This window comes from Agelaius tricolor, unplaced genomic scaffold (genome assembly GCF_023055355.1).
Source record: "Agelaius tricolor isolate 1412-34295 unplaced genomic scaffold, bAgeTri1.0.p SCAF_7, whole genome shotgun sequence".
NCBI lineage: Eukaryota > Metazoa > Chordata > Aves > Passeriformes > Icteridae > Agelaius > Agelaius tricolor.
In genome coordinates, this window is record NW_027269267.1 from 51,139,576 (window position 1) to 51,161,768 (window position 22,193).

A 22,193-nucleotide genomic window follows, 5' to 3' on the forward strand; every position below is an offset into this window, starting at 1 on the left:
GAGCATGTGGGATCTAAATGTCTCAAAAAAAAATCTCCATGAATATAATTTGTGTGAATCTCATGACTTCACTTTATTGATTTATAATGTAGCATTAAATCAACTCTTTTAACCTGATTAGTCCCTTTCCTCTCAGAGGAGTCCATCCCTTGCTGGAATGTACACAAAAATCTCCTCAATATCTAGGTGTACGTCTATCATTTAACAAAAAAAAAGAAAACAAAATAATATCCATTATAGTTTCATTTTTGTTATCACTTGCAAATTTAATGGCTTGCCATTGAAAATCCACTAATATGTGGAATGGGTTTAAACACTGTAAATAAAATGTCCTTCATTGAAAAAGTTTTTGTGTTCAAACTGTAATATTTCCCAGAGGCAAGAAGTCACTAGTGAAAATAATTGTTGACTCATTTCCTGAAACAAGCTTTAGCGACCACCTAGCAAGCAAACCCAGCTGATCAGCACCTTGCTAGATAGATTTCCTTTCTGCAGAAACCTAGCTGAACATGCAAAATTGTCTTTCACTACCTGCATCTGAACTTTCTAAATTCCTCTTCTTAGAAATTCTCTTCTGTTTGCACAGATTATCTTGTCTCAAGGCATGAGTGATGTCTATTGCAGCAGCATTCTGTAAAATGTGAGAAAAAACATTTTTGCTACCTATTTCCAAGAGGGCGCAGCAAAATGTGACAGCTATGAAAAAGCTTGTTATGTGATTGCAACTAAGCCCCAGATGGCCTTTCCAAGAAAACTGTGGTTGCCAGTGCCTTCTCAGGTGCAAAAATCCCTCTCTGACTGAAACTCTACCTGCATGAGAATTACTCCATGACTGGTTATCATGACCCAATTATAGCTCTCTGGGCTAATACAGACTTTTCAAATAGAAGGCTGAAGTCACTTTTGTGTTTTTCAGATATATCTTCCCTTACCCAGTCGCAGCTCCAAATTTAAAATAAGAATATCTTGTGATTTCAAAGAAACTGAACTACTGTTTGAAAGTACTGCATTGTCTCCTTTACTGTAATGAGATTGCCAGAACAGATTTCAAGACCTTAAAGACACAGATCCTAAAACAATATATTATGTTAGCTACTGTATACAGAAGGGAGTGCAGCTAAGTTTGAAGTATAACAGACCCCAAACAATTCAGAATCTCTCTCGGTTTCAAATGAGAACAGAATTTGTGGCTGCTGTTTACTCAAGATTTTGCTTTCTTATAGTAAGCCTCAGTGAAAGAAAAAAACCAATCTCATCCTTGCCAAACCATTTACATCTAGGAGTGCATATGGCAATGTGAAGAGACTTCTACAAAACAAGAAAAACATTCTTGGAGTTCTCTGGTTTTAACTCTTATTTGGAGGTCTTCCTTGAGTGACAAGAGCAATGTATTAATGAGGAGGAAATGAAAATGAAAAAACTGAGGAAGTGAAATGCTTGTTTTCCTTCATTAATAGGATTGGCTATTAATAAGAGACAATTAGTAAATGAATGCTTACTACCTCCTTTCACAATCAGCAGCAAACATAAAAAAGAGAGAAACACTGAAGCTAATAATAGACTTGGATGCATAAATAACTGCATCATTCTGGATTAAATCACAGAAGCAAGCAAGAAAGATAGAACTTGTTCCAAGGTGGGTTTGTAAAATGAGATTATTAAGTGCAAGGACAGTGCAGACGTTTCCCTTAGTGATTTTCTTTAGTGGACTTTGTATCAAGTGTAACTGTACAAAGTGCAGACCTATTTGCCCAAGTCAGTCATCCTAAACTTCAAGTTAATAGAGAAAAAGTATGCACTTCCTAAATAAAATAATTTTCATGTCAAAATGGGCATCTAAAGTAGATAAAACATATCCATAAGTGACTCTGTCTCAACTAAGCAACAACTACAAAAGGACCATATAGGGACTTGTTAGATAGAAATGTTTACAGTGTGAAAGTTTAAAAGTAGGTGATAAGAATTCTTTCTCTAGGGTCTGGGTAAGTGATAGCCAGGTTTCAAAAGAAATGAGAAATATACCAATTTCCCATTACAGATATCATATAAATCTTTGTAGCTATGAAGTGCATATTAAAAGTATGTGCAGGCTTCCCCAGAAATCACAATACCACAATAAAGATGGCACAAAACCAGTTATTGAGATGATAAGAAATGACAGATTTGAAGTTTTTTCTTTAACTTTATTGCACAACTTTTTTTGTGGACATAGACATTCGACACTTGTTTATAACTCTTTTTTTCAGAGACTTCGTGTTTCACATAGAGTACAGAATGGATCTTGCAATCAGTACTAGGGTTATTTACTGCAGAGGACAATACAGAAAAACAATCTCAATGTAAATGTTATCTACCTTTTTTACCAAATTTTGTATTGAAAGGCATGGGAATTCAAGTGAGTTCCGAAAATTCTTCTAATATGGTTTTAAGTGAATATAAAACTGTTTTTTTCTGTAAGTAAAAAATCTGAGAAATCAGTTGCAAAATTTTCAGTTTGCAAAAATCAGTTCCAAATGTTTTTAAATTTTACAAAATTATAATGTATGAGAAACTGGTCCTGAATTTGGAGCAACAGACTCCCTTTAACTAAGGTGGTCTCCTCTTGTAGCAAGCCAAATTGAATGACACTCAAAAAATGTGGAACAGGTAGCAACAGCCAAAAGTATAAATCAAGCAGCAGCAGCAGCTAGTCACTATGCCCAAAGCTGCAATTCTCACTACAGCTGCAATATCTCTCCAAACAATTATCTTAATAAAATCCCACCCCCTAGGACCACCAGAAGTTTCCTCTTATTCATTATCCAATAAAATGGATCTTATGAAGCATTACTTTAATATCAAGTTTAAGGGTTTCTTACAGAGAGTTGTCCAGTGAAAAACAATCAAATGTACTCTCTCTAGGATTCTTGAGGCTCACTTGAAGGATCAGTGTAATTAGCTTCTACTGCTGAAAAAAGGATTCTGGATGATCTGTTAGGTTCTCCCTCATACATCTTAATAATACTCATTTGACCAGAAAAATATTTCAGCTCTGATGATAGTATATTTTTCCTCCAGTCTTCAAGGAAGATCTAAGTTTCAAACAGATGGTGTGATAACATCCCAGCCATCATCATGGCTGCAAGAAGCAAATGATGACTATGCACCTCCAAATAGGAGACATTCTGCAAATCAATACACTGATGTAGTTATAATACATGTCAAAACAGGAAATTGCCAAAGAGAGGCAGAAGGGCCAAACAGGACAGAATTACTTCAGAATCAGATCCATGAAGATCCACAAAACATAAAATATAAATGATCTTCTTTGCTGAAACTGTTCTGCTTATGTGTGTGTATCTTTCAAAGAAATATCTGGTACTCTAAGGGCTGTCAGTGCTTCAGCAATTACAAAATCCTAGAGAAGAACAGGAAAAACCCACTGTCCATAAACTTAAGTCAAGGAATGAAACAATGCCAATCATTTTCCCTGAAATCACTAGAAATATCTCTTTTATAAAAAGCAAAATAAATAAATAAATTCTTTTCTAATATCTTGACAGAGCTCAGGAAGAAAAACAGGTCTGAAAATAAACAGTGCATCTGGAGGGTCATTGCCTCTGGCATGATTTCTCTGTTTTGTTTCCACACAGTTGTAAATTAATATTAATTCTTTATGACTTATTACAGTTGTCTTTTTCTCTGAAACGATTGACTGTTTTTTTCTTCAAACTGCATTTTTCGCTGCATTGCTTTGTACCCTTTTACAAATGTGCTTTCACGACAGCCTTAGGCTAGGATGACACATAAGGATCAAATTGGAGACCTCCTGTGTTAAAACCTTGAAGTGAAAATCCATGACTTTGCAGTTGAGGACTTTAAGAACCCATTCTCTGTGGATCAGTGGAGAGGGGATCCTATAATACCTATTTTCTACTGTTGTTTTTATAACTCAAAAGTGTTTTCTATAAAGCTTCTAGGAGATGCATTTTCTTGAACAGTTTATGAATAACAGTAGAAATTTATAAGATCCTGTCTGTCTAAAAAAATCTCCCATTAGGATAGTACTCTCTTTCCCTGACAGCAATGTTGAGGTTGCAAACTAAATCTAAATTGTTCATTTAAAAATATATTAGAACACTGTTAAACTTTTGCTGTTTCAGGAAGGATAGTGTACATTCCAGATAAAAGCTACTTTTCTAGAATGTGAGATCTAGTTTGACTGTAGTAATTGCTTTTAAACTCATTGAATACTTATTAAAATAAAGGTTAAAGAGAAGCTTTCCACCACTGCAACTAATTTGGCTTGTATCATGATATGAAACTCTGTATTTTCTTCTGGCCTCCCTCACCTTCCCAAGTGCCCTTACAAAGTAGGTATGGTGCTTTGGAAATTGAGGGTCAGGCATTTTTTAATGAGTATTTATATAATGAGTATATATTTATACTAAAAAGTAACTAATACTACTCTTAAATGCCTTTAAGGTGATGTTTAAGAAACGACTGGATGTGACATATATGGGTCTGGTTTGGTTGTCAAGGTAGTGATTGATCACAGGCTGGACTTGAGGACCTTGGAGATCTTTTGCAACCAAAGTGATTCTGTCCTTGTATAATATGAAATCACAGAGATTTTTGACTTTGCTTTGGGACAATAATGTACGTCTGATGACACAAAAGTTGTTTTGTTGGAAGGATGTTTAAGGCCTGGCACAACCCTATAGAATTGTCAGGGTTGTAAAATACTTACTAAGCATTCATGTACAGCCATCAAATCCATATCAACCTTACCTGCAGGCACAGGTCTCTTCTGAACTAGGTCAGGATAATTCCTCAAAGTGGTGATACGCAGTAGCTAATGCCATGACATCAAGAGTAGTTAAACAATGCAAATGATCACTAATTCAATGCTGAACTTGCCTGCTGCCTCTGTTTACTCTTTTGTTTTATTGTGTTTTTTTTCATTTTTCTTTTCCTTTTTCTTTCTCTTTTAAACAGGGAACCACAGTACAGCATGGCTGGGATAGCAATATGTAGATGTAGTTGTCTGATCCCAGGAGTTGTATTGTGGCCCATTGGCTTTAGACTGCATGGCCTGCCTTTCAGCCTGGCAAATCAGCCTGGGCATACAGCAAAAACTTCAACTGCGTCAGTACTCTTAAGTCCTGGCTTGGGGATATCTTTACAGTTCTTGCAAGTATTATGTAGTCATGCTTTCAAATTTTCTACTTTGGCAAAAACCAGGTGTGTACATTCTGGAGTGTACTTGCCTAGATCAGCTTTCATGCCTATATTTTCTTCACTTTGGTTCCTCATTTAACAAAAATTCACTTTCATAGAAGTTATTTCCTTCTCTATTGGGGGAAAAAGAACAATGCCTCATCCAGTCTTATTTCTATTTTACATGGAAGTATGACCTCATCTGTAATCATCTCATAACATGGCTTGCACAGATTGTATCATTCTTCTTTTTAGGTATATAAAAAGCAGGAGACTTTTTCAAAATGACTTGTTATAACTGTCAATTTTTTATGTAACTAATTGATCATTTATGTCTCTTGTGTCCTGCTGTACCATTCAAGCAATATTCTCAAGAAAAAGCCCTCCACTGCACTGATATTCCATACTCCAACACACATGGATATTTATTATACAATAAAAATTCCTTTGAAACAGAGGCTTTCCAGTGCTGTTTCTGTGGCTGGAGGAAATCAAAGGGGAAAACTATACAAGACGAAGAATCAAAGACAACTGCTTTATGTAAGGTATAAAGGAAAAAAAGTAACTTACAACACTTCACAATTCGTCACAAACAACACTGTAAAGCATATAAATGTTGAAGGTTATTGTATGCTGTCATGGCAGATAGGAGATCAAAGAGGTAGAAAGAAGGATGTGTAGACACACAATGTGCAAACACTGTAAACAGAAGGCAGTATAATTAAACCAATCTCTATTAGCCATTGGTACTTTCTAGCTGTCACGTTTGACAATGTTTACACATATGCTTGCATAATCACATACATATACAGAGTCCTTTCATCAGGTCTAAGAAACAACATATACAGACTAAGCACCATTTGCAGTTGCTCTGGAAATAATTATGGTGATCTACCAGACCACTTAAGAGAAAAGAATAGACAGCACCTGTGGAGTAAAGGGGTGGCAGCAGAAGGAGATGACCAGCAGTTAACCTCTGCAGAACAAAGAGAGAGGAGTGCCCTTAACAATTCCCATTACCCTGACTACGGTGTAATAGAAAGGTCAGATGAGTCTTTTAAGGCATGCTGAATAAAAAATCCTCTTGTGTTCTTGCTACATCAGTGGTGTCATAAGAAATTTTATTGTTGCTTACAATCCGTGCTGCTCTCATATCAGTAGGTTATAACAGAAGAAACACTACTACTTTTATCTATGTCTGTAAAGAAAGTTACCATTATATTTGACAGCGTCACCCTCAACACCTTCAGGAAAGGTAGCAGAAAAAGGCAATGGTGTTTGAAGCCAAACAAGTCAGAAAGACAAAAAAAGATCCTTGGCCCTGCCAGCTTTCTCCTACCTGTCCTGTCCAAAAAAAAGGCTGTATAGGTAGGTGTATGTTCCTGAAGCTATTCCCTCTCTTTCACTATTATCCACTTTTTTCTCCTTGTCTAGCTCTCAGGCTCTCTGGCCTAGCAGTCCCCTCCAGATCTCTAACAGAACTAGAAATGAAGCTGCCTTTCTACAGCTTTCTGCACTCTTTACTATCCAGATCCACATCTTATCCTTCTGCTGGAGAAGAGCCAGAGAAAGAGAAAAGTAAAGCCACCCAGTGTGACATCTTGTTCTAAGTAACTGATGCCTTTTGCAGACAAATTTAAAGTTAAGGGGAGAGAGGGAAAGACAGCTGGGAAGGGCAGTGTATATGAGAAGGATTTTAATAAAGACTCCTTCCTAACTGTAGTATATGGTAGAGATAATTCAGGCTATATATGTATAAAATATTGTAGAATCTAAGGTATGTCTTTGACCACCCCGGCTGGTAGCAGAGTCTTATGTTTATTCAAGTAGTTCCCGGACAACATTAAGATAATATCAAGTCTGTTAAAGTATGAATGAAACCTTCCCGGACCATAAGTGCTGACGTCCTTGGAATGTCTAAGTCACTCAGGAGGACCTGCACCTGGGAAGATTACATCTACCATACTCAAGCACAGGCGCCACTCTGCTACATGCAAATACAGGCTCTTCCGAAGTGCTCAGACATCCATCTGGAAACCTGGACTTACCTTTGTCTATTCCTGCACATGTATGGATCCAGTTCTACATGTGAAGAGACACAAGGAAACGTTCAGTCATCCCTGCCTCAGGCAGAATAAACTGTATATAAATAAGCTGGCTGCTTGAAGCAGTCGGGGTGAACCACTGGGGAAATGCTGGCACTTTGTCGGTCGGATCTCGGTTCACCCAGTGTCTGCACCCGGGGTTGATGTTGCCTTGGCTGTGGTGGTTTTTCGAAATTCCATTTTTGTTAACAATCTAATAAATCATTGTTAAATTTTCTTATAAATTTGGCTGCCGATTTGATCATTTATAACACTAACAAAACCCAAATTATTTTCAAAAAACTATATTTTCTGTTCCTATTATGACATAGTAATATAGGTGCTTATTTCTTCATTCATTATTTTAATTTTTTATGAGGTAGATATTTAAAAATAAAATTCTTCCTTCAAAACTGTAATTGTTTGTTAGACTATATCATAAGTAAATAATTTACCTATACCCCCAAAAAATAAGTAATATCTGGGAAAACAATAAAAGCTTCTGAGATTTGGAAGCTGAATTAATTTCTGTCCCATTAGTTACTGTCCCACATGTTCAGTGGATTTAGGAAGGATGAAGTTATACCATCTGTTGCTTATGCAGCTAAACACAACTTTACAGCTGGATATTGCTTAGGTAGTTAAACAGTGCTCTCAGCAAACCCACCGTTCCTGCTTATTTTTTCCCCAAAAAAATCCATTACTTGTTTGTGCTTTTTACTAATTTACAAGTAAACTTATTCTGCTTCATTTAATGAAACATATCTCTAAGAATGAGGAGGTTAAAAAATTTAGGCTATTGACTTTTTCCAGTCCACTGTAATTGAGCATTGAATTGTTTTGCCAGTGGAGGAATATGTAAAAGGTCAAAAAATAATGGTAATGGCTAGAATTGTTTCCAATATAGCATGTGTAGCAGACAGAAGCCCCTTAAAAAAATAAAAATTATTCTGGTGTTCATAATACAAAATGCATATTATTTCTCATTTAAATAAATCTAACATATGCATTTATTCATTTTTACAGACCGAGTGCATGAAAAAATAGACCCTGGTACATATGTAACTGAAATTAAAATTTAAAGTTTTTTTAAGGAATTTTTTAATTGGTTCTTAATATTGGGCTTCTAGACTTCCATTAAGACTCTTAACTGGGGCACCTAATCAACATTTTAAAGACCCAAACATTGGCTACAAACCTAATGAATGAGAAATTCTGGTTTGTCAGTGTTCTCAAAAATGTGTGTACATCTATTTTGTTGTTTACTTTCAAAGTGAGGCTTAAGTTAGGTACATATATTTGACAGAAGGGCTTAATCTGCCTTGCCAGAATCATTAATAGTTATGAATAAATGTGTACTTTAATATGCATGTGAGAGAAAACACACCACCATAAAAATGAAGAAAAGTAAATATGATTGTAGGAATAAAAATCACTTAGAAGTAACATTATTAGAATGCAACACAGAATTCTGAATGATAAAAATGAAAGAGTGAGTGGAAATTGCATGTATTACACAGTTTATTTTGAGTAAATACCAACAAAATCTGTGCAGAGTACCATACCATCACCTCTTCTGTGTAGGGGGATAGAACATAAGTAAATAAAGGTAGTATAGAAAGTAATCTTAACCCCTAAAGAGTTGCAGCTGAGCTAATTATTAGAGATTGGGAATAGGCCTGATTTTAACAGGCCACAGCTCTAGCCAATCAGTGTTATAGAAGAGTGTTATAAAAGAGTGGATTGGTTGGTTGAGGGGAGCTGGAGTCAGTTGGCTACTGCCAGGACAAGGAAGAGTCAGTGCCTAGAGGAGTTGCCTACAAGAAACATCAAGCAGCTACGAAACTCTAGCAATATGGAACCCTTGCAATACAATGACAATACTGATGCATGGGACACATTTCCCATTTTAAAAAATCAGCATAAACAGAGTCATAGGATCACAGAATGGTCTGAGTTGGAAGGGACTTTAAAGATCATTTGGGTCCCACCATGGGCAGAGATACCACCAGTTAGTTCAGGTTGCCCAGAGCCCCATCCAGCCTGGCCTTGAACGATTCCAACAATGGGGCACCCACAACTTCTCTGGGCAACCTGTTCCAGTGCCTCACCACCCTCATGGTAAAAAAAATTGCCTCCTAAAATCTAATGTACATCTATTTTGGCTTGTTCTATTACTGTCTGTCCATATGAAAAGTCATTCTTCATCTTTTCTACAAGCTTCCTTTAAGTACTAGAAGGTTGCAAGTATGCTCCCTGGGCCCAGCAACCCCATCTCTCTCAGCTTGTCTCCAGAGAGGAGTTGCTTCAGCCCTCAGATCAGCTTTGATCTGGCACTTCTCTGGACCTGCTCCAACAGATCCACATCTTTCCTTTGCTGAAGACTCCAGAGCAGGATGCAGCACTTGCAGGTGGGGTCTCACAAGAGCAGAGTAGAGGGGCAGGATCACCTTCCTCAACCTGCTGGCCATGCCTTCAAATACATCCTGTAGTCTTTATAAGAAGAATTTAGGGGAAGTAATTTGTTGTGATAATTCCCCAGTGAACTAAATATGTTAGTCCTCAGCTGTATGATTTCCAGGGGGAACTATCACAGCTTAGATAAGCTGTACTGAGCTTGTCAGTACCTTAAGCCTTTTATCTCAGAAACTTTCAAGGTTAGAAATAGGTGTATCGTTCACACATATAAAAAAATGTGCTGCATTAGACTGCAGTAACTTTTATGGTCATTTTATGTCCATACTTTCATATTTCATTTTGGGAGATGTAGGAGAAAGAAGTGTTTAAACTGGGAAATATTGGTTTAGGGACAAGGACTGAAACTGCCTGGGAAGAATTTAGCATAGCTGTCACACCTGAATCAAAAGATTTCATTTATACTCAATAGAGAAGATCTCTCAAGGTACACAGCAGCTCACGGGTTTTAAATACATTCTTCAGGATATGAATCTTAGCAGGTATAGCAAAAATAGAAAAATGGTTGAAATGGTAGCAAACCTACAGGGGAAAAGAGTGACTTGATTGCAACTACATAAACAACTCAGGAAAAAAATTATGAACTTTAAATTTTCCTCCTGATTCCCCTTTTAACTTCCACAGGTCATTTCTGTTGTGACAGAAATCCAAGAAATCCCTGCCTTTGTCCCTGCAGTTTAAACCACAAAACATTAAAATAGGTATTTAAGGAATCCTGGTCTATATGAACAGTAAGTTAGTTATATGCCAAGATTTGAGAGTCTTCAGCCGTAGCAAAATTTTTTATACTCTTGAGTTGTACATTTGTAACTGAAAAAATAAAAAGAGCTTCTGCCAAACCAAAGTAATTCCTTCTTTTCATTTAATGAGAGAAAATTGTGATATACATACCAAAAGCTTAAGCTTACTTAGTTAATGTGAAATTCTTGTCAAGAATTTGAACATAATTTTTACAATTCTTGTTGTTTCTTGATTTGTTCTATTAAAAGAAACCCAAACACAAGATTTGAGTTTCTTGGTGTTTGTTCTGTACAGACTTACCTTAGTTTGGAGGAAGGGCAGGTATTTTTGGAGAATCATACTTCTTCCTGTCACTACAGCTAATGAGGCACAAGAAACCATTGACTGTTGCTTGATCATGCATACAGAACAAGCAACTGTTAGGAAGCACATTCTTCTTCTGAGATGAAGCCATCTGCAGCCAATCCCAGCAGGTTTTCCTATAGGGCTGAAAGTGCACAATAAGAATACAGATTGTTTCTACTTTCCACATCCTTTTAACAGAGCTTAAGCCAGTACAATTGGGAAAATCAAGATAAACACAGACATATGTCTAATTTTCCTAGGTAGTCTTTTCATGTATTGTGCCTACATTCTTTTGAAGATCTTCGATATTGTTTAAAAAACCCAATAACCCAGAAATTAAATTGGAAGACTTTATCAAATCCTGTACATCAGGAAAAAGCAATCATGAGAGGCAAGACCCACATCTGCCAACACTTAATTTTAATTATTTGTGTGATAGGGATTTCTAGACAAACAGACTCAGTCACTACCGGATGTAGCATGTCTGCATTAATAATCTGTGATAATTGGCTCTTCCTTTTGCCAATTACCACACATCCAAACTGATTGTCTTTCGTTCTCTCTCTGTCTTTAAATTCACTAGAAGATTAGAGAATTATAAACTGAAAGATTGGGAAGGATAAGGAATGTCATTAAAATGTGATTGCAATCAAGATTAGATGTCAGTGTTTATCTTCTGTGAGAAAGCAGAAACAACCAACCTGAGAACTTTCTTGCCTTTAAACAGCACTATTGGCTGTTCCTCTAGAAAATATCTCCTTTTAATATGCTAGAAGCACCCCAACATTTGCAATAACAAATTAAAACAAAAACATGCAACTTGGTCAAATGTAGGAATTATGTGATTGAATAGCAGAGGTCTTTTCTCAAAAATTGAGAGGAAAACCAGAGCAATTTATTTATGCATTCTGTGACTGTTTAACATTCAGTTTATTAAGGATAGTATTTTGGCTATTATTTTCTGATATTGGTAATTAGCATGTAATACTGATTTATAAATCTGGCTTTAATTATACCATTCCAGCTAAAGGAATTGAATTTGCAAAGGCTAACTAGCACAAAGCCTCAATTATCAGCTGATTATAATCATTCGGCAGTGTGACAAGTGAGTTGTCATAAGCCCAGTTGTTGTGAGGAAAATAAATGCAGCAAAAAATACCAAGCATAAATTATTTCAGTCAGTACAGGAAAAAATTGGATCTTTATTTTGCAAGTTCAATAAACTAAATGCAAATGCTTTAAGATAAACAGAATTTATGAGGTAAGGTTTTTTTTTAATGAAAGATGCTCTTTTCAACATTGCTACCTATTTCTTTTCTCTAATTTAGAAGGACAAACCCCAGTTTTATTTGGTAAATTAATAGTAAAACATTTAATTTTCATCACAACACAGGTATACTTACTATCAATTTAACTGCTCTGTAAATATTGCCACCTGAGCAGACATGTTGTGTTTTAGAAAAGTGTTGTGATTACAGAGGTGTGTTGGAACAGAGATACTTTTGACTCCCAGCTCTACTCATTTTTTGGACTAGAATTCAACAATCTAACTTTAGACACTTAAATGAAATACCCCAGTTAGCAACACATTCTCTTCAGGATTCTTCCAATGGTCAGTGAAAGGTGAACTCAGACCTTTTCAAGGTAAGTCAGGATTTTATTGGGTCAAATGGCCCACTAGAGGTACAAAGTTTTGTCTTCATCAACAGGGAGATTTTGTTTTTATATGGGTCAAGTAACTGTCTAACTCAAGCCCTTCTGTGTTCATATGGCCAAGCCATTCAGGTCTTCTTCTGCAGACAAAATCCAGGAGAAATGCTCTATACTCTGTCAGAGAGGCTAAACAATCCTCTACAATTTCTTAATGGGATAAGTCAAAAGTTGGGGTGCTAGTACTAAATGTGCAGAGACTGACACTGTTTGGGGCATCCCCTGGAAAGCAAGGCCCCAGCTTTTAACTAAAACAATATAGAGAGCAAGACCAAGCACTGACAGGGAAGCTCCACTGCATCCCTTACACCTGTTTCCCTGACTATCACGTTGAATTATTAATAATAAACTATTCACCATTGTAAAACCTGTGAACATCTCAGACCGGTAGTTGTCTAAGAAAGAAGTAATATGAAATGGATGGGGACACAGACCCTGCATACCAGAATTTTAAGAGCTTCTTTCAGGCTGAAATCCAGAGTTGTAAATTTTTTGTTTGAGCAAGGCCTTCAGGCTTTCTTTCAGCATTCTTTTTCCAGCTGTGGAAGAGATGTCCTATTTATATTCACTCAGGTGTTCAGAGGGAACCTGTCTTCCTCTTCCTGATGAAATGTTAGTCATCACAACTATATTCTCTAATACCTAAATGTACATGTTAGCCAAAATTTAGAAAATGCATATTTTGGTAGGAATCAGGTATATTATTCCATTTTTTTGTTGGGATTTTTTTTTGTGAGCCTTTTTTATACTAAACTGAATGTATTTTCAACAGGAAGGTTGTACTAGTTTGAAAGCAAACCAGGGGACATCCCAAGTCAGAAATACAATTTAATAGGAAAATTAAATTAAATGCTATAATACAGAAACACTCAGTGAGAATACAGCCTGACACCCTGTTGGTCAGGGTGTTGGTAGCAGCCTGATTGAATGGTGGATTCAGTCCCCTTTGAAGCAACAGATGTGGTTCTGTTGAAGCAGTGATCCTGTAATAGGGTGTGGTCTTCCTTTGAAGGTCCAGTGGTGGTAATGGAGCTCTTTTCCTCTGGGAATTCACTGGAGAAGGCAGATTGTGGTCCAGATCTCAGATTATATCCACGTAGGAATGTTTGGTTCCTCCCACAGGGTGGAGCATCTCACAATGGGATGATGTAATTTTATCAGTCATGCAGTGAGACTCAGTGGCCCATTAACAGAAGATATCCCCTGCAGCTCTCAGGGATGAGCCATGGAGATAAGAAACACTGCTCCACCTGGTTTTAACAGCTTATTGAGATGGTGATAAAATACATACTTTTGGGTGGGTACATCTTGCATCTTTACCTAAGACAAAGATTTTTATATTCGTTAATGCAAAACTGATTTCATTCTTCTGTCTAGGGTATTTTTGGAGTTTTAGTTTTTTAAATTTGGACCTCCCACAGTTGATGCCAAGTACTGTGAACCTCTTCATGCATAAGTTAATGTGGTCTGACCATATTTACTTTGTTAACTGAGTTGCATTTATTAATTGGCTTTAGTGCTGAGCAGCTCAGCTTTGTCAGGATTTATCGATACATACCTAGGAGCAGAAATAAGAAATACTTACTAATATGCAGGTATTTTAACTAGCCAACTCATAATACTATTTATACTAGTAGTTATTAGGATGTCCAGGGACATCCTGGAATCATGTATGAGACACATTTCTTAAAGGTCTATGGTTTAAGGTTCAACAAAGAGCCTTTTTCAGGTAAGTTTGTCTCTGTGCTTCAGCCAGGTCTTTACTACAAGTCTTATTAGTAACAGTGCTAACCTGGAGACAATAAGCTCCATACAGTGGAATTGCATCTACCTGTTACAATTTACACAGCTAGTATTTTCAATAGAAAATCACATTAAACAAGAGTTTATTGGTCCTTACAATCTTTTGATAAAGTACTAACTAATATTATTTATTTTATTTATAGAAAATGAAGTCAATAATGATGCTTTTCATTTGAGAAGTGAGAATATGCAGCAGTGTTTCCCAAAATCCTAGGCCTTGATTTGTCCAGGTCAGATGCAGATCAAGGCCATCCAGCTCTGGGCCCTTTTAGCCTGGAAGTGTTTTTTGCCTCCAGAAAATGGGCTTTGCAGGCAACAGAACATCCTACATGGAGCAGGGGTATGGCTGGGCTCAGAAGCACTGCTAATCTAATAACTGACACTGAGACTAACATTTAACCAGTTTTTGGGATAGAAATAAGGAATTGCAACAGTTTCTCTTAAATCCTGGCTAATTCCATTGAATGATATTTCTCTATCACTTTTTAGAAGATGTAATTGTTGCAAGATTTTTTTTTTTTTTTGTAAAGAAAGTAAGTCCTCAAATGAATTATGGGCAAGATATTTGTCAGAAACTTTTATAATACTTTAACTGAAATAATGAAAAAGAAAGTCATACTAAACATTTTGTAAAATGAAATATTTCTTTTATCCTTATAATGAAACTACTTTGAGATAAAGTTGTGGTTCATGATGAATCACTGTCTATTTAATTTAAAAGATTTCCTAGATCAAGCAGTACAAACAAGTTTCTAATTTTTAAATGACCTTACACGATGTACTTCTATTTTTCAGTGTTTCATATGAAGAGTTTTCTAGTCTTAACCTCTGTCTATGTATTTGTTAAAATTGTGGACATATATAGTATACCAAATATGACGATAGATTTTACTTTACAAAATTCTCTGTCTAAACAATAATAAATGGAACCCCCTGAAAGCCAAGGAAACTCACACATTAAGAGTTCTGGAGACACGCAAATTGTGTAAGTTACGACAAACTATTTTCTATTAAGATCCAGCAAAAATTCAATAGGAGCACAGTAAACAAATTACTGAATGATAACCACTTTGTCTCTTACTAACCAGTGGTATGCTCTGTGTTTCACAATCCTGATGGCATTAGAAAACATAGTTTGCAAAAGAAATCCAACAAATCAACAAGAAAAAACAAAACTGGTTGCAATAATACTTTTTCAAGTGTAACTCTCATCTACTGTGTCTTTTGGTTGTTTATTTGGTTAGTCTCACCTAGCACCAAAGCATATTCTCTCTACTGCATATTTAATTTTCTAAAAATAACAACATTAAACTTCTCTTGTCTTAGCAGAACATTTTCTTATTTTATTTAGTCAGAAATTGCTTCCAAGTTCTGGGTGTGGCAACATAACCTTCTTACACCCCCCTATAATAAAATTTGAATGAAGTGCTGAAACATTTGGTATAATATTGTTAGTAAAACGTAAAACTTATTTAGTGTGAATCAGATTAGCTATTTCACTGCCATATAACCAAAACAAACAAACAAAGATAAGTTATCAATTGCTGACATTCTTCACAAAGCACTGTAACTCTCTTTTAATCTGAATTTTCTCAGTTTCTCCATTCCAGATCTTAATTATTGAATTGACTTAAAACTTTGTCCTTCAGACTTAGGAGTCCCTTATCAGAGCTAGTTATGTGTTTACAGTGTTACTGACTCTAATGAACACATCTTCTTCCATAATGAAGGAAATGAGCTGAGCTCCAAATTGTTCATATTACAGATAACCAGATTTAGTAACCCTTCTTTTTAGTCTAGTTACTCAGATATTTTTGGTAGCTTAGCCCAACACCATCTGATTTATAAGACAGTCATTTCATAAGCTGACACAGATTGTATTTGATTTAGTGCTTATCTTTCCTTTTGAATAGCAGTGAGCAAATCTATGTCATTGATGAAAAAGAAAGCCTTCAGGTCAAATTCATTTTTGCTGCATATAGTAGCTACACCCAGAATTCAAATTGTACCCTGTTACTTCAGACAGACAAGGTGGAGATTTCAGTATTTTTGGGATTGATGGGAAGAAATACACCATTGCTACTATGAATGATTGAGATTGTTTAACTTCTCAGTTGTAACATTTCTAATTGCATGTACTTTCTCATGGAATGTACAGTGGAAAAGAAAGAGTTTAAAGATCTCAGAAATCTGAGACATGAACTCTTACTTGATACAAGATGCATATTTTAGATTAAGCACAAGAGAAAATTTAGATCTTCCTCTGATTCAAATAACTTAAGATTTCACTTTTGTTTCTTTATATTTGTGTTGAACAAGCAAAATGTTGTAGTGGTTAAAATCCAAGTTTTAAGGTTTTTTTAAATCTTGTGAAAATATTTTTTTTAAATAAATCAATATTGCTTTTATTCTACTTTGATTCCATTAGTAATGTGGAAGCACTGTTGGGGGATCAGCTGTACAGAAAGGGGAATATCTGTAATGATCAGTGAAGAGAGACTAATAATATATTTTGAGATATGAAAAGATTTTACCAAAACTCAAAATTCAGTAACAAGTTGCACTGATTAAGGTTACAGGTTTTCCCCTCCTATTACTTCCTTCTTTTACGTTAAGTACCTTTTGGTTGGGTTTTATTTTTTGCTCTAACCCAGGAATATTGCTTTTTATGCTGCATGCTGTGCAAAATTTCTCTCAGTCAAATTGTGCTTTAAAATTCAGCATTTAGTTCCTCTTCTGTACATAAAAGTACTAAATTCATAATATTACAGCCTCAGTTCCCTATTTCCTATGCTGTACCTTTTCTAATGGTTCAAGTTCAAAACATAATCAAGCCAAATGGTGACACAGAGTAAGGTGGGAATGTACACAGCATTTAAAATGTCATCATATCTTGGAATTTCTTACCACATCCTAGGGCACATAAGGAAAATATGCAAAGGGAAGGAGTTCATGTGTCTAGATTTGAAAAATAAATAAGAATAAGTTCTGTCAGGAAAATCTCGACATAGTAGAATACAAGAAAGCTTTCAAAACCAGATAACTTTATTTGCAAGATGTTTTAAGTACTTTGTGTTGTAACCAGTGACTACATAAAAGACAACACGCAACAAATAAGGACAAAATAAGGGCAAATAAGGATATTGGCATAATTTGACTGAAATTAACTTCTGAGATGAGGAAGGAAATCTAGAGGACTCTGTAATGAAACCTGATCCACAGACAGTGATTTTATAATTTAGGGATACTTTCAGCTTAGCATAAGGAAAGGCAACAGAAAGTAGAGTCCGAATGAGCAATACAATATATTTATTTAACAACTCCTTTAAAAAGTTATTTATATCAGCCAATATATGTAGGGGGATAGAACATAAGTAAATAAAGGTAGTATAGAAAGTAATCTTACCCCCTAAAGAGTTGCAGCTGAGCCAATTACCAAGGATTAGGAGCAGGCCTGATGTTAACAGGCCACACCTGTAGCCAATCAGAAGAGTGTTATAAAAGAGTGGATTGGTTGGCTGAGGGGAGCTGGAGTCAGTTGGTTATTGTGAGGATAAGGAAGAGTCAGTGCCTGGAGGAGCTGCCTACAAGAAACATCAAGGAGGTAGGAAACTCTAGCAATATGGAACCCTTGCAATGTACTGACAATAGAACTCTTGCACTATAATGACAACAAATATATATTCCCATGTCAACTTCATGAAAAAGTGAAATTAAGATTTACTTTTTTTCAAATAGAAAGCTAAGGAATTTAAGGTATCTTTGTGTTTTGCAGAGGCAAATTAGTTTTTATTCATCTGTTACCACCCTGTTTATATCTTGGCAGTGAAAGTAATGATTCAAATGTGGTAGATCAGCAAAGAACATGTTGAAAGAATGTGGACATGTTGGTTAAATGCAGAACACTTCAGCCTCAAGGGCCTTGAAGGAAAACTGTATGAGGAGCATCTGAGGTCACTAGGTTTATTCAGCCTGGAGAGGAAGCAATTGGGTTGAGACCTCATCACAGTGACAACTTCCTCACAAGGGGAAGAGGAGAAGTAGGTATTGATCTTCTCTGTGTGAAAGGACCCAAGGGAATGGCCTGAAGCTGTGTTAAGGGAGGTTCATGTTAGATATCAGGAAAAGCTTCTTCACCCAGATGGTGGCTGGGCACTGGAACAGGCTCCCCACGGAAGCGGTCAGAGCACCAGCCTGACAGAGTTCAAGAAGCATTTGGAAATGCTATTGAGCATATGGCATGATTCTTGGGGTGTCCTGTGAAAGGCCAGGAGTTGGACTCAATGAGTTTTGTGGGTTCTTTCTATTCAGCATATTCTATGATATCTATCATGGCAGAACTACTTATCAAAACATACGTGAAAGTGTTGTGTGGTTCTCTACTCTGTAAGACAGGAAAATACTTTCATGTAATTCTTCTTTCCTGATATTGATGTCAGAAGACTTTTGAAACTTTTGGGGGTTTTTTTGGCTTGTTCACTTGTTTTGCAGTCGAGTTTTTGTTTGTGTCTGTATGTGTGTACATGTGGCTTTTTTTCTGATGCACAAATTTGTCACTATTTCACAGATTAAAACCAAATACTACACACTAATTCAAATAAAATTTTCTTGATGTTTAAGGCTTTTATATTTCTAACTGGAAGGTTTCTTACCAGCATAATTTTAGAAATACATATTAAGAAAAATTCCCTGTTACTCATAAGCATGATATCCAATTCTGAAATTGCCTACACTCATCCGGACTATTGAAGCGTGACAGTAATCCATCATTTGCAGAGATACTTATTTCCTACCAGATACCAGCTATATTTAAGAGATAATTATTTGTGTTATTGTCATTTTGGTAGTGAAATTCATTTCTGTATATATAGAAAAATGTAGAACCATAGAAAAATTTAAATCAGATTTAAAGAAACTTTGTACTTTATACAATTACCATCTCATGATGTGGAAAATAAAATGAAAAAACCCACAAACTCTGTGTCCTTTTCACCTTACTAATATTTTATATTTCTTTCTGCGTGCTTGTATATTAACAGATGTAATGCCTAAAATTTCATGTCTGGTACAAGACTGCCATCTACAGGCTGTACAAGAAAAAAGTGCTTTAAAAGGCTAGAAATGGACTCCTTTGAAATGCAGTTTTTAATGAAAATTCTGACTTTTTTTTTCCCCAGTGTTTTGCAACTATCCCCTGCAGTCTCTAAGAAAGATTTATGTACTTGATAATTGCACTGGAATCAGTGTGTTTAGGGTTTTACTACACACAGATCTAAGTCAGCAAGCCTTAAATTCACCTTTCTTAAAGGTTCATTTTATGCCCTCCTGCACACAAAAGTGCTTCTTCAAAAAATGTCTTGAAATTCCATTTTTGTGCAATAGAAAAAATTCAGATATAAGTTACTGATTACCACAATATACTAAAAATTAAAAAAAAAGTTTAAAGTTATAGAGGTAATCAAATAATGTGATTTTTAGACTTATATGTTTAATCAGAAGGTATGGGTCTTTGGACATACATATCATAAGTATTTGGCTTGTAGAATAAACATTATCTGTATTTTACAATTGTTTTTATGCAATGAATATTCTTTGTGTTTGTCCATCATAAATCCAAACAGTGATTGATGCTTTTTATTTTTTGTGAAAAATCACCACCCCAAAACTCTGTCAGCTTGTATTTATTTTATTAAATAAGCTTTAAATCTTATTCATTCATTTCAAAAAACACAAAACAAAAGAAAAAAACCCCAAACAACCCAACTGTCAGAGACAGAAATGTTATCATTTATGGCTTCAACATCTTCATGAAGGATTTTGCCTGTTATAACAAAACTATGTAACAGAAGCTAAAGACCGCCACACCCTGAATTGGGCCTTGACCAAAGCCCTACGCTACTCAGTGATGGAGTTAAAATGACTGAGGTCTGGTCTGGGGTAAGACCAATCTATTCACAGAGGGATCAAGCTTAGCACCTTCAGGGAGGTGACCACAGCTCCAGGGATATCAGCTGCCAGGCTTGCACAGACCCTCACACCAAAGAGTTGGGGAACGGAGGAGACTTTTCGGGTATGTGGTAAAAAAGCCTCTGTCCCAAGGCAGTGAATGCCCATGCTCTGCAGGGCAAAGGAGCCCAAGCTGGAGGGCAGTATCCACAGCAGAGAGGGTGACACCAGCCCATCAAAGGGCCCCCCCCAAAGGGGTCCCCTGACCCTGCACCAGAGCATCAGAGATGATGCAACAGACTCCCTCAGTGTTCCAAGGGACAATGTCAAACTGGGCCCTGCAAGGGAGACACATGGGCTTTCCCACCTGGCCCAGCTGTATATTAATGCATGGAATTCTACTCTTTGGTGTGGCAATGGCTGTGGGGGATTCTCACCACCAAGACAAGATGGAGGGGAGCAACAAGACATCACTGGGACCCTCAAATGAAAGGCATGCTTCCACCTTACCCCTGTTACTCTCCCCCTGGCCCCCCAACCTCCATGAGCACTTCTTTTTCCATTTCTTTCTATCTTTCTTTTCTCTTTCTTTCCTATCACCTCCTTTAATAGTAAATAAAATATATCAAGGGTTTTGGCACCAACATCTAAAATTGCTTGGTTTTGGTCAAGTTTTGGGATATATTTCAAACCTTGCTGGGTTTGAACAATTTTATTCACAGAGACTTGGTTTTCTTTGCTCTCCTGTGTTTAAGCTGGTTCATAACACCAACAAAAACCAGGGAATGCATAACCTGAATAAACTTGACCATTTCATTAGACCATAGATTATATTTGCTTGCAAAACTCCTGGAAGTAATGAGAGCTTTGCATAAAGAATGGTGGCAAGTCTGTGCACTGTAATCAGCCACAAACTTCTAATAAGAAACATTATTTTGTCCCAATACTAACTACATTTAACCTGAGTAATAATAAGTTAATCAGGAATAGATTGTTTTGTGGGGTTTTTTTAAACTATTAGAAATAAAAATGTTGTGAGATAAATATTAATTTTTATGGCTGCTGCAATACATATGCTATGGAATGTACATGGTGTATTGGGAGAACTGAGTGTGTTCACCCTGAAGAAAAAGGCCAAGACAGACTCTGATTGCTTTCTTCCATTAACTGTGGTGAATTTTTAAAGACAATGCAGCTGGACTCTTGATTGTATTATACAACGAAAGAAGCGACATTTGGCACAAGTTACAAGAAGGATGTTTAAAGCAGAGAAAAATGGGGGGAAAAATCAATGAGGGTTGAGAAGCCCTGGAAAAGGTACATCAAAGCTGTTGCAGAGGTACTAAAATATGACTGGATCTTTTCAAATCTGATCTAACCTCAAAGCTGACTGTGATTTGAATGCTACGGCAGATTTCCAAAAGTACTAGAAATTGAGGTAGCATAAATTTTTTATAAACCTTAGGATTTTTGTGAAGATTTTCCAAAATCCTAATTGCGATTTCAACGGGGATCAACTGGGCAAGCCTTGGTCCATATCCCTGCACTTGATGGCATCCCATGCCTTTTGCTGGCTTTCATTTCAGCCACAATTTTTTTTTCTTCAGTTTCCATGCCATGTCCCTCCTATCTTCCCCTCTAAGTTGTGTCTTCCTCCTTGATTTTTTTCCCCTGCTTTTGCAGAATCTGTGAGGTTAGTTTTGGCATGTTTTGGTCCTTTGCACTGCACCTCATTTCCTCCCAGACCATTTTTCTTATAGTCACTAAATGTCCCAATTTTCTGGTTTTTTGGTTTTTTTTTTAATTGCATTTCTTTTGATCGTATCTCCATTCCAGAGTGTTTTAAGTCCTTCTTTTCTGTTTTGCAAGACTTAGTTTCCTTTCCTGAAA